This window comes from Pteropus vampyrus, unplaced genomic scaffold (assembly GCF_000151845.1).
Source record: "Pteropus vampyrus isolate Shadow unplaced genomic scaffold, Pvam_2.0 Scaffold7, whole genome shotgun sequence".
In the NCBI taxonomy this organism is placed as follows: domain Eukaryota; kingdom Metazoa; phylum Chordata; class Mammalia; order Chiroptera; family Pteropodidae; genus Pteropus; species Pteropus vampyrus.
This window is the reverse complement of record NW_011888788.1, coordinates 7,229,534-7,248,054: the sequence shown is the minus strand read 5'-3', so window position 1 is coordinate 7,248,054 and position 18,521 is coordinate 7,229,534. Positions and strand designations below refer to the sequence as shown.

At 38.7% G+C, this 18,521-nt stretch overlaps 1 long non-coding RNA gene across 1 annotated transcript in view; it reads right to left on the bottom strand.

Moving 5' to 3' along the window:
* Positions 1-18,521, bottom strand: part of LOC111745976 — an 88,560-nt gene that overhangs the window by 40,063 nt on the left and 29,976 nt on the right. Inside the window, exon 2 of the long non-coding RNA XR_002782864.1 lies at positions 3,287-3,432. This is a non-coding gene — a long non-coding RNA (uncharacterized LOC111745976). The remainder of the gene's footprint in view (positions 1-3,286; positions 3,433-18,521) is intronic.

The following is an 18,521-nucleotide window of genomic DNA, read 5'->3' as shown; positions in this document are numbered from 1 at the left end:
ACCCCTTTGTTTCACCAAACTAAAGCACACAGATGTGTGGCCACAAGTCTGCTTCTAGCAAAACACATCCTACTGTCCCTAGTGATACATTTGGCCCAAAACAATCTCCCTTTATACTAACCATTTTCAAATCTGTGCAAATATTTCCACATTAAAATTTCACATACCCTTTGACCCAGCAATAGCATTTCTAGATATTTATTCTACAGATATACTTGCACATGTCCAAAATGAGGTATAACAGAATTGGCTATAATAATAAAATACCGGAACCAATCTAATCCATCTGATCCATCAGTAAGAAACCAGCTAAATAAATTACAAATAATGTGCAATCATTAAGAATGAGGCAATCTACCTGTACTGACATGGAACAAATCACCAAAATGTAGAGGAAAAAGAGGAAAAGAATTTTATACATAATGTGGCACCATTAGGGTGAGAAAAATGAAAAGTGTATATGTATGTATACCTATATATGCATACATATATGTGTGTATGTATGAATATGTGTGTGTATATGTGTGTGTGTATGTGTGTGTGTGTATGTATATGTGTTAATATGTATATGATGGTAATAGGATATGTTTCCAGAATATCTCTGGAAGAATCATAAGAAACTAGTAATGTTGCCAGTTGCTTCATGATAGATATTAGACGATACGACCTAATTGTTACTCATTCTTCCTGAGAGGACTTGAAATTGATTTCGAACATTATTCCATGCAGCCTGAAGTAGATTCAAAATGGAAAGGTAATAATATGGAACAAATCTCATGCCTCCTCTGACCACAATGGAAGACCCCCAGGGTCCACGCATGCTGGAACACTATTGGCATATACACCACCTACTCCAGTTTCTATCAAGATCACTCTTTAATAATCTATAGCAGAATTTTCCTATGAGAACCGCTAGGTTTTATAAAGAGAAGAAAGGAGATGTTGACATAGTAAGGCAAAAATACAAAATCCCAGAGGACTTTGAGACGGGCCTACAAAAGAAGGCAGTGTCCTCAGGTGAATGCAGTTGGGTGGAATGAAGATTCAAGGGTCACATTTCTTAAAATATAGAGTTGCTGGAGACCTTGAACTTCTGTGAACAAAATCTTCGGAAATATATAGCAAACCTATGATATTTTCTCTAAATAAAGTAATATTTCTCAAAATGTGCTTCTTAAATCACATGTTCTGTCCATGTATACTCCATGCACATGTATTCAATTCCAGCCCTCATGTATTTTCCTTTATTTTTTTTTTCACTGTTTGCCTGCCAGGTGCATGGGCACAGCACCATTTGCTGGTACACTCCTCTGAATTTAGCGGGCACCAGAATCACAGCTCTTTTAGAACCAGAAAGGAAATTAGAAATTGCAACTCAAGGAAGCAAAGAGATTTATTTGCCCAAGATCCTATAATAGCGTCACTGGACATAGAATCTTTGAATCTTTCTCTCCTAAAACATCTACTAGTCTCTCTCTACTGGCTCTATTATTCCAGCACAGAAGTAAATTCTTATTTCCCTCTTACCCCTCCACAATCTAGAACCTATGTCCTCTTTTAAGTGACTGTCTTTTATGTCTTCTCTCCAACAAGCTTCTGGATTGTTTTATCTCTACTCTGTCTCCTTAACTCTGTTGTTAAGCTTGCTCCCTCACCAAACCACAGAAAAGTCTCTCTCTAAGGATACCTGTGACCTGCCATTGGCAAATCTTATAATACAACCGGTTTCGTCCTTATCATAAGAAAGTCTCTGAATACATAACACCCTTAACCACTTGCTCCTCCATCATCTTCCCTCACTCCTGGTTTTCCTCCTGCCTCTCTTCCTCATTCTGTCTCTCCTCTGCAGAATCCTCTTCCTAATCCCACCCTTGAAATGCTTACTCTCTGTCTTCTTGTCTCACTCTACACATTTTCCTGGGCTTATCTTTTCCCATTCATTTTATTTGTATCAAAAGCTTCCAAATGCCTTATCTTCAACTTTAGTTATTTCAACGATCCATAACTCAACCTCCAACTTCTTATGGAATATCATCATTTGGGTGTTCCTCAGGTACAACAAACTCCACATGTGCAGAAATCTGAATGCATCATCTTTTTTTATCCCCCAAACCACTAGTACATTCCCTATTTTAATGAACAGTAATTCCACCCCCCTAGTCACCGAAGGCTGAAATTTTAGAGTTATCTTTAATTGGTACTCCTTCATAAACCTCACATCCCATCAGTCACCAAGTCTTAATGCCTCCATCTTTGAAAAACCCTTCTAATCCATACTATTTTCTCCATTCAAGGGCCATTAGTTTAGGTCGTCATTACTGCTCAATGTGCTGTTACAGAAGTGCCCTAGCTGCTGTGCTTGCCTCCCTCCATTTCTGTCTCTTTCTATTTAACAACTCTGATTTTTTTGTTGAAGTCCCTTTTATGATGCTGAGTGACCTTAAGATGGCATTCCCAGATCCTTATGTGACCTACAAGGTTCTCCATGATCTTCCCTCGCCTACGTTTCTAGCGTCATCTCCTGCTTCTCCCCTACCTCCATCTGTATTGAATAGCATACAGTCTCCCAAAGTTCCAGCCCGCAGCCTACCGGTAAGTGCTAAATGTGCTATTGCTTCTGCACGTTGCCCTTCCCTACCTCAATCACTTGCCTGATTTCTACCCATTCTGTAAACGCAGCTCAATTATAACTTCTTCTCACAAATAGTCTTCTTCATACCAATTTCAGCTGAGTTAGCTGTTGTTCATCTCTACCTCTAGGATTCTCTGTATTTCCTTCAATGTTTAATGCTGCGTGTTGCACTTAAAAGAACTTATCTCTTTTTAAATTAATCTTTTCTTCTCTTATAGTTTTTGCACCTTGAGCATAGGGACAATTTTTTTACTTCTCTTTCTATCCCTAGGGTCTACGTAGTGTCTATTACACAGTTCATGCCCAGTTCCTCATAAGTGATTAAAGAGTAGGATGTCATTCTTTTGGTTTCTAGAACAGTATTCTTTACACTACATCTAAATAAAAATTGCCTGATTGATTAAAAAGGAGGTATATCAGTAATCAACAGTGATTTGTAAAACATGAGGTTGTTCTTTACACTATACAGAGACGTAACTGTACAAATTTCCCATTATTCCAAAGACCTGATAATTGGAACTATGTTCCAAGAACTGATTTAATTACTATTTAATTGTGCCCTAAGTATTAAGTTATTCATTCAAGTATTTATATATGCTGGCTTCTTACTACTGGTTAAAGTTTGAGATGCCCCTTCTACCTAGATTAACTTACTGAGGTTCATTTTCAGATTCAACTGCAAGTTATAATAATTTCTGCACTCCCAGGAGTCTGATTCCATGACTCTCATCCAGAGAATTCCTCAGCTGACTTGCAGGTTTGTCTAGAAATGTCTGGTCCTTGAGAACACCCTCAATTGTCTGTAAAGACACAGATGAAACACTTTGAGGAATTCTCTCGTTCCACACCACCCCATCTTCTCCCATCCTCTTTCATTTGACAATGAAATGTGAGGGTCAGTGAGTCTGATAAATCATGTTTAGATTCACTGGAAATTTGCAACATTTTTATTTCCAGATTTCATGCCATAAGACCAACTTACAGGGCAAACTACTTTAGAGTAAAGATATTTGGGGTCTAAATAATGAAACCCATCCAAGTAGACACCAAGATGTACTCATAACACATAACTGTAAAACAAATAGAAACCACCTGCAAAGAGCCCACTAAACTCCAGAAATTAATTTGTACATAAATTTGTTTAGAACTCAAAGTTTATTTTCCCAGCCAAGCTATGTTATACATCATGAATACCTGCTTTTAATAGGTATTTAATGTCCTTTAGTTTAACTCTGATAGAATCAAAGAATTCTTTTGCACATCTAATAGTATTTATGTGTACAACAATGTAAATCCAACTTCCAGTGAGTAAAGTATCTGATTTTTCCACAACCCTTGCAGAGGTTGAAACCATGTTTGAGGAGGATGAGGAGGAAACCCCCAAGACAGGGCAAAGGGGAGTTTGCTAGAGCTCTAGACTGCTGGGCTGTAGAAGCTGTTTCCTGCAGCCAGTCACATCCCAGCTGGGCATTTGTACTTCAGGAGGCGGTGCATAAAGTTAAAAGGAAATTCCACAGCATCAGACAGACCCAAACCGAAGGACATTCCACAAGATAACTGGCTTGTATTCATCAAAAATATCATGAAAGACAAAGACGAAAGACATGTTAACTGAATGCAACATGCGATCCAAGATTTTCTTTTGGTATAAAGAACATTACTGAGACAATCAGGGAAGTAAATGAGATCTATAAACTAGATAAAAGTACTATATCAATGTTAATTCCTGATTTTGACAATGTTAATATGATTATATTATATAAGAGAGTGTCCATGTTTTTAGGAAATAAGCACTGAAATATTTAAGGGTAAAGAGGCATCATGTTTGTAACTTATCCTCAAACATTTCTTGAGAAATTACATATATATATATATATATATAAAAGAAAGAAGAAAAGAAAGGAGAGAGGGAGGAAGCAAGCAAGGAAAGAAGGAAGGAAGGAAAGAAGGAAGGAAGGAAGGAAGGAAGGAAAGAGGAAAGGACAGAGGGAGGGAGAGCAGATTGGTAAAACTCTGAAGGTGAATGTGAAAGATATATAGTAATTTGTGCACAGTTTTGCAACTTTTTGGTAGGTTTGAAATTATGTTAAAATTAAAAAAAATTGAAATTCCACTGTTATTATAATTCTGTCATGTGGTATTAGAAGCCTAACATGCTTTTTAATTTTTTTTTTACTGGAGTAACAATGAAGCAATGCTACAAGTCCCCCAAATTGTGAAGCCACACCTTTGAAAGTGTCTTTGCCTCTGGTTTCTCTATGCTAAGCTGGCTCTTAGAGGGAAGGTAGAGCCAGCCTACGGCCTATAGCTGCCTCCAAAGGTCACTGTTTTGAGTGTTCTGAACAGAGCTTGCCATTCCGAAGGCATGAGCAACACTCAGCAATTTCACCCAAAACTTTGGTTGAGGCTATTTAATTTGGCTTTCCTTATTTTATTCTGCTATGCTTGGACAACTGTGTGGATCTATTTACAGCTTTCCCGATTGTCTGAGAATGTGGCTTTGAGACAGTGTCATAAGCCATTTCCAACATGGACACTAATGATTTTTTTTATCATACCTAGATCCACTTCTGGGCCTCCCCTCTCCTCTTCTTCTGTAGGGTCGTCTGTGCCACGGGACTTGGACTGGTCCTCTTCATTCTAAGCAGCTCACCCAGACTGCCTCTCTTGGCCCTTCATTCCAGCAGCTCTCGTAGTGAAATGCTTGACATGGCCCTGCTCGGGCTTGTCCACATGCCAAGATCAACATGCAATACGTACTTCTGGGTTTTTTAAAGCTGACCCCAAAATATCTATTTACCCAGACATTGACATTCTCATGAGTAATAGGCAAAGCTCTGAGTATACACTGTTGGTGGCAGAGTAGAATTCAGAATGCCACTCAGAATTTCAGATTTAGGCAGGGATGTAGAGATTGTCAATTCCAACCATCTCATTTTAGGATAAAGAAAATGGGCAGCAAGTGGTAAATAGCTTGCCTACTAAAACCAGCATTAGAACCCAGGTACTCTGTTTCATGATTCATCAGTTCCTTTTGACTCTACCAACAAAACGAACGCACTTGGGTAAAATGACCCCAGGAGCCTGAATTATTAAGTAGGTAATGGCAAAGGCAGCCTCCCAAATACATACTTTGGGATTAGAGACAACATTTCCGAATCCTTTTTCATAGTCTTACATGAAGAAACCTCAAACCCAGGATTCTAGCCAAAAACAATGATTCTCAAGTCCCTATGAAATCCTGGATGGATGTTTAACTGGGCAATGTACTAACTGCCTCCCATGGCAGATGAAGGCCTCAACAGAGTTCCAGAATTGACACTTCAAAGGGAGCGGATGCGTGTGTGCATCTGAATCACACACAGTAGGTTATTTGCTCTTATCAACTGGATGAGTGAGTGCAAGAGAACATGAGAGAAACTTCTGAAAAATAATGCAGAATGATATGTCTCCTATTAACTTGATTCACACGTTTCTCACAGATACAGAGAAGTTTACTGAGAAACTTTATAGGGAAACTTCCAGAAACTTCCAGAAAATATATACTGGAAAAGGAATATTTTATTCTTTCTCAGGTCCTAGTACTAAACAGGACAAACAAAACTATTAACTCATGTATTCACTCATTCACTCTCAATCATTCATTCACTCATTTGTTTATTCATTCACATGATAAATAATTGTTGATTTCCACTTTGTAATAGGTGTCATGATGGATTGCAGTGCAGTATTTATATACCCATTCTTGAAAGTTGTTGACGAGGGTCACTTCTAGGGGCTATTAACTCTCTAATACTTCACGTCTTCCTCATGCCTGGGAAGAGTGGGCTCTAGTGGTCAGAGAGGCCCTTGAGTAAAGTAGGCTGGAATTTGGGCCAGTATGTATAAAAATGTTAAATGTCAAGGGAAAGTGCCTAAGGCACAGAGATCGTTGTTCTTAGTGTATTCTTCCAGGACTGATAAGGTGCTCGGTATGGATGGGGAACAGATGGTGTCAGAAGAGGTGGAAGAAGAGACCTCTGAGATCAGAATGAGGCTGAGAGGTTAGGTCAGTAAAAAAGATCTCTTCCATCATATTAGTAACTTCTTAACAATGGGAAGCTACCAGCTTGTGTAAGTATCATCATGATAAGACCAGATTCATAGAAATTAATTTTATAACTGCAGGTTTGATTGTGGAGGTTTCATTGTATTCAAAATACTGATGTGTAAAGATCCATCATTGTGTGTGTGTGTCACAAGTAACACTCATCACATATCTATTGAGCACACACTATGAATATTACCAAGTGCCAGGAATATGCTTTTAATAATTTTTTAAACACAGAGTTTACAAGTGATTTCTCTTAATGAAATACAGATAATTCCACAATCACCATGTAATATCAGTTCTACATGAAGTCCCATGTGGTCTCTTGAGTGGAAACACATAGGAAAGGAGCCACAGCCATAGGGCATTATGCTAGCCGTGGGTAACCACCCCACCCCAGGGATATATATATCTTACACACGAGCACCATCTGTCAGCATTAAAATTGTTTTAAAATGTTGGTTTTTAAAATGCAGTGAGATCACAAATGGGACAATTAGAACAATTGGGAAGATTTTTTTCCTGCTATCCAAGAAAGAGATAATGGTCTTAAACTGAGGCTGAATTTTCAATAATCAAAGCAAGGAGATGAATTTGAGCTGGTTACTCTCCACTTGCTGCTTATCCCACCAGGCCCCTTTTACTCCCATCTCTTCCCTTTCTGTGCCCAGGAGCCTGACTTCTGTGACCTACAGCACTAAACTCCTTTACTCACCAATTTTTGGCTAATCTTTGCTGACTGGAGGCAAAGATGGGCGGGAGGGCAGTCAGGGCTATTTTTGCCCCTGCACCTCTCTTGTATCACCTCAGTTCTGGCAGTGGCTGCATTATACTGTTTCAGCTCTCATTGGGTGGCCCTTCTTGCATAGCTCCAAGCTCACATAGAAGGTACTTTTAGGAATTCCATGGCTTCCCTTTTCCCTCTTATTTACTATGGTGTTAGCATTTCACAGTAGTCCTTCGGTCTTTTATTATTCTTTCTCAGCTTTGTCAACCCTATTTTGTAAGTGGGCTCTTTATTAAACTGTCTGCCACTCAGCTCTTTGAATGTTTCCTGCAGGAAAAGTAATTTTTCCAAATAATGAAGATCGTTTCCATGGTTACGTGGTTAGACTTTGTGATCAACTGGATGTGTGCATCGGAGGTTGAGAAGAAAGAAAAGAATGAGGACTTTCCAGGCTCTGGCTGGAGCAATGGGGCAGATATTCAGTGGTGTCAGGGATAAGCCAGAGTGGAACAGAAAGAAGTAGCCTGAAAGGCAGCAGGAGGAAGGAGCGGGCGGGGTCACTTACCAGTGACCTAGTATCTTAGATGTGTTGACTTAAGTCTCCAAGTAGAGGTGCTGCCATTGGAACAGAGGTGTTAGAGTTGGAGCTGAGGAGTGGAATTAAGACTGGAGATAGATTTGGAAGAATGGAAAGCAATTAAGAAAAACTCAGGCAAAATTTGCCACTTACACTTCCATTCTTTGTCTTCTCTTCTGCTTCTCCCTCTGCTCCACTGCATTCCTCCCCCTCTCCCCATCTCTGATTCTCCACATCTCTACCCAAGGTTACCCTCCCAGAATAATACTGTATATTTTCAAGCCTCACCTTTTTTATCAGCAAAGATTTCTAGTTCTTAATCCCTCAGTGACCTGAGTACTATTTTCCAAAATGACCATGAACTCCTCTAACAAATTACCTCCTCCTAATGTAAAAATGAACTATATGTCACTGTTCCAAGGGAGGATTTGTATATTTCAAAGGACAATGGCTGGACCACCACTTGGACAAAGACTGAAGTCCTTGTTTCTCAAAATAGGAATCTGCTCCTTCTGAGGAGACAAGACAGTGTCTGGAGAAGTGCTCAGGGCTGCAGGATAAACATGGCCCATCTTCCTGGAACATCGATTTTACTCATAGATTTGAGGATGGCTGACATTTTTAAATTAAATAAGACATGAATATGTTATGGAAAGGATGTAAAATCCCCAGCAATTTTTAAGATAAAACATAAGCCTCCAAAGCATTCCCAGCCATAAGGTTCACACTGACTTTGACCTGCTTATGGGGGTACTTAGTGGGAAAGTTGAGCTAAGTCAGTGCTTCTCTGAAAACTGTGCCAAAGATGGGAATTTCTGGACATTGGAAGGCAAAATATTTTAGAGCCAGCAAGACTTATGATACCCTGTAAATCATATCTCTTTAGCCCACCCAGACAGCATATACCATAAGCCTGTGACTTAAATGAAAGTTCTTTGTTTAGCTGGCTTGCCTAGCTTTGGAACTTTGTGCATAAAATAGCTTTCAGATGATGTAAATCCATCCACTACAAGCCTTCTTTAAGTTTTTCTGTCATACACTGTTTTGAATATAACTTATTTGCTCTCTTCCTGCAGAGAACATATCCTGATTCCAGAAAAATCTTCCAGGAGAGAGTGAAAAACTGCATACACCAACTTCTTAAAACATTTGGCACCTGCCACAATCACCAATAAATCTAAACTGGACAGCTTGACATTTCCTCAAACAAGACCCCACCTCTCAAAGAACTTTTGTCCTAACATGAAAAACAATAAAATCCCAGCTGATAGTATGCAAAACATTTTCCCTTGTCTAACTAGAGAAGCAAAAACAAAATAATTGCTTGCTTAGGCAGTGATTTGAACTGTTTCACAGTCCATGAATATTATAATCCTGTTCAAATAACATCGGCAATAACCTTCAATAATCTTCAAATTGGAAGAATTTAAAAGCTGTCCCAACACTCAATTTTTTGAAAATTACCTATCCAAAGAAAATTGCACTCTGATCTTCTTAAGCATTGTATATGCCTAAATGAAGGCTGTGGAACTCATTGCATCCTTTTTTACTTTGTAAAAACACAGTTGTCAGTTCCGGCCTTAGAAACAATTCAACTTATAAACAATTTAATGGAGGTTTCCTGTCTCCTCCTTTCCCCTTTAACATGGAGCCTTCCTCCGTTGTTTCCAAAGGGAACCTTAGCTTCCCCACCAAGCCCCCACTCCCACAGGCCCTCCTCCCTCTCACCACTCAAGGACTGCCAAGTCCTCCCAAAAGGAGAAGGACAGGATATGGCAGAGCCTCTACCAGTTTCCCAATCCATCGAGCTGTCTCGCAAAGGGTTGGAAGTTTGGGCCTCCGCAGCCTCTCAGCCCTTTCATTCCAACTCAGCCACTTGGGGAATCCAATAGGCTTTTATAATGGCTTGGGAAGATAACCGTCCCTTGGAACATTGTTCTGCAGGAAAAATGCATCCAAAGTTCCAAGGAACTTTTGGAACAGAACATTTTCACATGATAGGACTTCCGTGATCTACATAATATGTTAGAGACTTACACATGGTTTCCATGGGCCCACAAGATTTATTGGGAGTTCCCTAACAATGTCACCAAAAATTAATCTAGATGCTTTTGGGAAGGGCTGGGAAAATCATCCACTTCCTTAAAGCACTCACAAATTAGGAGCAAAAAGTTCATTCTTTGAATTTGATTTTTATTATTTTGTAAAGTATCAGAAATAGTCATACTGTGGGAAATTAGACCTCTTTTGGACTTCCTTCACTTATTTCATGGCTTGATATTGTTATTTTGAATTCTATGTGGGGAAACCAAGTTACAGCCTTTTAGCAATCTTAAACAGGCCTGATACTAGATAGAGAGAAAAAAAATTAATATTTGTACAAAGACCAGCCTTGACTTCGGCCCTAAGCAGCTAACATCTGGGTGTCTATTTTCTCATGAGTCGGGTTTGCCTAAGGATTCCTTCCAGTTTAACATTTCTAAGGATTCCCTCCAGTTTAATATTTCATGGTGTCAATCATTTCTCTCCTGTCTTCATGCGAGGTTCTCCAATGGGACCTTCCTGCCCTGGATGAATCTGTGCCAAGATTCCTCCTGATTTAGCTATAAACACAGCTGTGCTTCCTGGATTCATAAATTGACATCCCCAAAACCTAATGAAGCAGCAGATAACATGGAGGACGTCAGCAGATACTATCTACAAACCTCAGTAGACAACATCTGCAAATCATCCTGTGACCATTCATAACCCAAGTCAATATTCACAGTATTCCAAGTTAGACAACCTTTGAATTACATCTACCAGAGGTCAAGCAGTTGGCAGATTTTCTCAACTCATCACAATACAATAAATCCTGATGTTCATGTTATTTTAATTCCCTTCCATTTTAAAAGACAGGTAGTAAGACATTCTAAGTTTTGAAATAACAAGGCCAATAATCTGTCAGTTGGTATAAGAGAAAACTGAGTTAATGCCTTTTGTTATCTGTTCATTGTGCCTCCGCACGCGCACACGTGCTCTCTGTCTCTCTCTCTCTCTCTCTCTCACACACACACACACACACACACACACACACACACTCTCACCATCCTTCCACACGTGCCAAAGATTTCAACAGTCAAAGCATGTTGAGCATGAAGCCAAGTCTTGCTTGGCATGGAGGTTTTGATTCCAAGGATAGATAAAACAACTGCTATGTCGAAACGACTTGCATTTGCTTTGGAATCAGATGAGGCAAGGGGTCAGTTAACTGTGGCCTATGGACCAAATTTGGCTCACCACCTGTTTGTGTATACCTGCAAGCTAAAAATGGTCTTTATATTTTCAAGTAATTGAAAAAATTCAAAAACTATATAATAGTTCGAGATACATGGATATTTTATGAAATTTATATCTCAATGTCCATAAATAAATTGTATTGGAATATACCTACTTGCTCATGTGTTGTTTATGACTGCTTCATGCTACAGCAGTACAGCTGAGTAGCTGCGACAAAGACTGTATGTCCCATAAAGCTGAAATATTTACTAGATAAGCCCTTTACAGAAAAAGTTTGCCAATCCATCTGATAGACCTACACTTTGATTCTCCTAATTAATATTTTTGTGGCATTAAGCAAGTCTCTTGACTTCAATTTTCTCTTTCTAAATTAAGAGCAATGTTATCTAACCTGCAGGTGTCTAGGATGATGCTTGGAACCACATAGATTGGTTCATTTGCCACGTCTCCTTCCCATGCCTTTCTCTATGCAGCTTAGAGGCATCAGGCCAACGGATGTTGGCAGAGTTCTAATTTACAAAGAAGGCAGACCACATCATATCTCGGTTGCAAAGACCAGAGCTGGGCTTCTGGACTTATTTTAGTGAAAGTTGTTTTTGGCCAGTACCTGGACTTTTTATTATTTTTCTTTCGGCAGAGGTGAAAGTGGATATTAACAAATTTGCATCTACTATTTTTTCCATTATACCCTTGGGAAACTCTTGAACAAGAAGAAAGTATGTTTTAGTTGTTAAACTGATAAACCATATGAAATAAGTCAATAGTATTAAAAGTTGGAGGATCCAAACAGCCCACTCCATGGAAATTGGAATTATTTATTCAATACGCAATTACTGCATAGCATAACAACCCTCACAGTGAGAACCCAAATCACATGGTCCTTTGAGACTTCCCTGCTATTCTCCAGATCCCTCTGCCCACTTTATTCAAAAATTATTTTACCGCTAAGTCAACTCAACAAGGAAAATGGAACTCTGAAACCAGCTGAGCAGATGATTCCTACCTCAGAAGGAAACCGCTATGTTTAGAGAAATTAAAGTTACAACTTAGTCATTTTCTACCTAATTGTGAGGTAGTATGCTCTGGTGGAATAAACTTTGGAAGTAAGCAGGCCTGTATTCAAATATCACTGTGTCCCCTACTCCTCTGTGGCATTACCCACCTGGCTCTCTGAGCCTTAGTCACCTTATTTGGACAATGAGAGAAATCATTTTTACCCCACAGAGTTGTTATGGGGTTAAATAAGATGACTTATAAAGCAACTTAAGAATTTATGAGCAATGCCTGACACATAACAGTTGTTCAGCAATTGTTCATTCTTCCTTCACTCTTTCAATTCCAAACTGAATTAGGGGTTCAGGATTGCCACCATTCTGATGCCTGTCAGAGCCGGGAACTGTGGCTATATGAAAGATCTCAGTTACTATTTGCAATGCCCTATGTGGGTGATATTTCTAACTTCGGCCTTAGATGAAGATATTGACTATACCATCCTGAAATAGTCATGTTAAAGTGCTATTCTGTCTGGAAAATATAAATATAAGTACTGAAGGAATTGTCTATAGCTGGTTGGCTCAGCCAGCTAGCTTCGTTACACAAAAATTATTAACAGTGTCTAGAGCTATGAAGGTGGTAGAAATAATAAACCTATCTTGCCAACCTTTAACAACGTTTTACTGAAATATAATATACTGAAAATACACTTACTCTGAACACAACCTGTAATCATCACCCAGACTAATAAACAGAACAGGACTTGTATCCAAGAAGCCACCAGTCATGCTTTCTTCTGGTCACACATCTTCCCAGGGTAACTGCTGCCCTGACTTCTAACAGCCCAGGTAAGTGGTGCCTATTTTTATACTTTACATACACTGTTTTATCTTTTGTGTCTGGCTGCTTCTATTTAACATTTATGTTTATAAGACTTATCTATATTGATGGATGTCATTAAGATTAGATCTGTCACTCTCAATACTGCAGAGTGCCCCGTTTTGTGAATACGCCACAATTTATTTATCCATTCTATAGCTGATGGGAATTTGGGTAATTCTAGTTTGAGAGTATTTGAGCATTCTACTACATGTCTTTTGGTGACTATTTCATGCATTTCTTTTGAGAACATACCTAAAAGTAGACTTACTGAGCTCTGAGGTAGGTTATGTTCAGCATTAGTAGCTATAACCAAGCATTTTTCTAAGGAGTTGTAACAATTTATTGTCGTACCAGCAATGCCCCACATCCTTGCCAACAACCAGGCTCTTCCATTTTTTATATTTTCACCATTCTGGTGACTCGTCCTTGCATTTTTATTTCCAACACATTTATGTAAAATATTCAACTAAAGAATGAAAGATGAGAAATGAATATAAAAAGAGCAAACTGAAGAAGCATCACAAAGACTTCATTAAAAACATGAGGGTCACAGACATGTAATCAGCCACTGGACAGCATCATCGTCATCAAATGTACATGGAACTTACTTTAGCATTCAATGACTCAGCCCCCCTCCCCATGGTGCATTTAAATTAAATTTCTGTAATAAGATTCTGTTTTTCCAACATCTCACATTTTGACTTCAGAATTACATTTTTTCTTCCCACCACTGACTGCTTGGGTCTCCCAGGATAGCTTTAATGAAATTTGTGATATTGGCAAAGAACAAATAGGAAAAATTGGAAAAGATTGGTCTCCAGATCCAGTAACACTCAGTAAACATAAATATGTACTTCAAAATGGGAAAGAGTGTGGAAGGAAGGTGGAACTTGGGTTGTGCCCAATATGCCACATCTATAGGGACCACTTCACTAGTTAATACATGGTAATAGTAATATTTTGCATTTGTATAGCATTTGCAGTTTATAAAATGTTCTGGGAACGGATGGAGCACCTAGAAAGAAACAATTCTGGTGAAAGCAACAAGATAAAGGACTGCTGCTTAGCTGGCTTCATACCAAAACCTCTCTGCAGTTGTCAGGTAGGGTCTGCCTTATGTAAATAATAGGAGCTGTCAAATGTGCACGCTCTCTCTCTCTCTCTCTCTCTCTCTCTCTCCCCTGGTCTCTGTGTTCTGTGTCATGCCATTTGACCTTGGAGACAAGCTGAAAATGGACACCTCTCTCTGCCCCACCATGACATTTCCTGTGCAACTTGTATCCCCACCACCCACAGCAATCCAAGGCAGTTGTGGTTTTACCACTGACTCCTTTAACACATGGTCTGTATTCCATAGCTCATAATAATCACCAATCCTTACTGAGTGCCCATTACCTGCCAGGCAGTGTGCTAAACACATTACATGCATTATTTATTTTGATTTGAATTAATCCCACAAAGCCCAGAGTCACACAGCACATAATTAACAAGGTCCAGCATGCATCCTGATTTGTTCCCTCTCACGTCCAGTGTCTCTTCTATGTGGGCCAGGTGATCTGAGGAACATCTTTCTTCTCTTTTCTCAAAAATACACCCATGCCTGTTGATGCTTAAGATTCCACAATTCTATGTCAGAAAGGATGTTTGTGCTTATTTGATGCATTAATGTTTAATGAGCACATTAACTGTAGCTCCTAAAAAAAAAAAAAAAATCATGTTGAGAAGGAAATTGACCCTTTGTAAACTGGGGGCCTCGATAATGGGCTTCTGAGAGGTAAGGGAACCTGAATTGCTGGAAAATTTTCCCTGCCATTTATATGTCTAAATCAACAAATATTTTTGTAGATTTCCTTTGAGATAGCTCTCTTAGACACTGAGGGAAAGATTAGCTTAGAAGGTAAAGATAAGATAGAGATCAAATTATTCCCTCAAAGCCAATATAACAGAACAAATGAGCCTCCTTTTATTCTTTACTCGGAGTTAAGTTTAATTACTTTATCCAAAAATATATTAACCTACATGCAGAAACAATTTAAAGAAACAAAATAGACATTTTGAAAAAGGTCTTGATAATTCATGGTTAATGGAGGCATAATGGTTCCATTTGGCCCACTGGGCTATCATAAGGATGCATGTTGATGGTTGATTAAGATAAGCAGAGGTTTCTCCACCATCAGCCTGATACCATCAAGGTAGGAAGAACACCTTCATCTCTGCCTCTTGAGCTAAGATCCCAAACTCCTAACATTGGCAGTCACCTTAGGTGTCTGGCTTTTGCCTACTTTATGTGACTCATCTCTCACCAGTCTATGTGGTAATCATATTGACATTCTTCATATACTCCCAAGTGCTCAATATCCTCAGGCCTTAGCTTAGATTTCTGCAAGAAATATTTGTCAAGTCCCCACATGTGGATATGATCCCAGTCTTCTTAATAGTCTCCCATGCATTAACCCCAGGTTCATTATTCACACTGATCATAACTGCCTATTCATGTGTCTATACCTTTAAATATTTTGTTCACCACGTATCCACAACCTAGTGCAAAGCCTGGCCCACAGTGAGCACTAAAATATTTTTTTCATTTTGAATTAACTGCAAATTTGTTTATTAAACTAAGATAATTTTTTTTATTCAACCATTGTTAGTTGGTTTTCCAGGTTGCTTTCTTTTTTTTAGGTTAGGTTTGCCTTTTTTTTTTGGAGGGGGGGGGAGGGGAATTTTACCGGGGTTTGGGGTTGGCTTTTTTAGGCCCAATTAATTTATTTTTCTTTGGCCACCGGTTAATTCCGGGTTTGGGGTTCAAAGGGTTGCAAAAAATTCTTTTTCTTTGGCTTTTGCGGACGGCTTGCCCGGTTTTGAACCTTTTTTTTTTTTTCCGGCCGGTTTTTTTTGTTTATTTTTGCTTCAAAAAAAAAAGAAGGAAATTTGGGCACTCCCAAGTCTCTCTCCCACAGAAACCTGTTTCACTAGATGCATTTTACATTGCTGCAGAGGAATTTATGGAAAAGAGCAGGGGCTGACAACATGCATCCTCACAACGCCAGAACAGACGTGCAGGGCTCATAAGAGATTCTGCTTTTGGTGTTTTCCTCGTGTTCCTCTTAGAATTGCTGTGTCATTCATTGAACTTGTATTTTGGTACTTGTATAAAGCATTCCCTTTGTGGTTCATTCCCAGTCTTAAACCTGGCATGTGACCACATGTAAATGTGTATTTTTATGGTCCTATAATCTCAGGACTTTTAAATCTCCATTGCTTAAAGGCATACAGTGAGCTCAAGTGGAAAACTCAGGAGGTTTCTGATCATTTAGAAGCAGTTTATGTGCTGGTTCTAAGTGCCTTTGCAACTTCAGTCCTTGCAGGATCTAGGGCATAGCAAAGATTAGGTCCTGGCACCTAATTAACTCTTCAAGGCCTTAAAACAAACATCAAAAATCATTGGAAAATATGCAACCTCTTTCTATTTAAATACTTCATTTGCAGATGCCGTATCTGCTTACTCACAGGAAGGTGTTCTTTATAAGAGTTACTCCTATTATATTGTCAGTCTATCTTCAGAACGCATATTTTTTCCCCAAGCTTGCATGGGTCTCCTTGGACAGCCTTAAGGAAAGGTGGGATATCATCAAGGAAATAAAATAGGAGAGAATTGGGCTCAGTATCCAGGAAATGGATTCTCCTATGTCTGCAGAAAACCTTTCTAATAGCTTCTCAACTCACATTTCTTTTATTCAAATCTCTTCTTCATTCCTATAGTTGAATATTTTGTGATCTGGGTCAAGATCCAAAAGGTAGGCAAAATGCAGAAACAAACCAAAAAAAACCCCACAAATCTATTTCATATTCAGATTCTGTTTTTCTCCAAAATAAGTATCATTTCCTTGGCACTGACCACAGGGGATTACAAATCCAAAAAAAAATTTTTTTTTGCAAATATTAATTTGCTGTATCTATCTGTCATTCAATTAAATTTTCTATCCCCAATACTCTTAAGATGTTTTTCCATAATAAAACTGCATTTTCCATATGCATAAACTATTTGCTCTTTAAGCCAAATTGGTCAGTTTTTTTTTTTTTAATCCACTTCAACTTTTGTTTCTCTCTTCTTTTTTCTGCTTGTTTTTGTTGTCATTGTTTTATTTTTAAAAATCCATTTGTTTCTGTAGATTATCATAAGAAAAAAAATAGGCAGCAGGTTTTGAAGAATAGTATAAAGTCATACTTAAAGTCAGGTCACTCAACTCCACTGACCGTGGAGATATCTGTTCTGTGGGTTTGCTCAAGAATTCAGAAGCTGACAGCCTCATCAAACCACTGTGTACTGGGTCCAAGACCCCCCAACCTTTTGGTCAAGGTCTTCACTTCCAGATCCCTAGATTCTGCATTCAAGGACTCCACGAGGAATGGGTGGGAGAAGTTGGATTTCTACCACTTCACATTTCTATCATGAATTTATTTGTGGTAAAAACTCCCAACCAGGGTTTGGTTTGGTTTTATTTTTCCTCTTTGATGTGTACTGTTTACGCTGGCAGACCATTTTTGATCCAAGTGGACAATCTTACTTATAGCGCTGTTCATTTCAACTTGTTAGATTTGGCCCAAACTCGGCTGTCATGACCTTTAGATTTTAACTCAATCTTAAAATCAGCTTAAGTCTATTACTCAGAAATTGTGTTCTCTCTCAGCATTGTGAACATACCACACTTGATAATCATACTTTCAACTCTTTATCCAGAGCTCTGATTACTGTGTTGGTAAAGGCAGTTCAAGAGACAAGTTTTGGTGTCCACTGTTATGACTGGATTTTAAAAGACTGGGTTTTTATTGATACAGATCTTCAGATAGGCATCAGGAAGAAACTTTGAAAGTAAAACCTGGTGAGGGATGATGGAGGTGTTACATTTCCAGCACATGAGTTTTCTAAAGATGGGAGGGCTTGCAAAGAGGGCTAACTTCTGATGAAGTGAAGGTAAAACTAAATAACCTCTTTAGGTCTTCACTGGGTTTGTGAAATTGTTTTGTTTGGTATCTTGAAAAAGACAATGATCCCTTCTATACAAACATTTCCATTTTGCATATCTATACTTTTATAAAAAAAAGCCTTAGAGAAAGAAACAGTCTTGTGGGAAGTTGATTCTCATTCACATTTGGGGGGATTGCCCTACAGTGGGGTCTTTTCACTATCTGGCTCTATGCATTTCAAGAACAAGTAGGCAAGACTCTTCTTTCTTTGGTGGAGACTCACATATATCTGAGTCTCTAATAGTCCCTTCCAACATAGTGAGCAAATGTCTTAGGCCATTTTATTTATCTGCTTATTTATGTATACCTGGAGTTG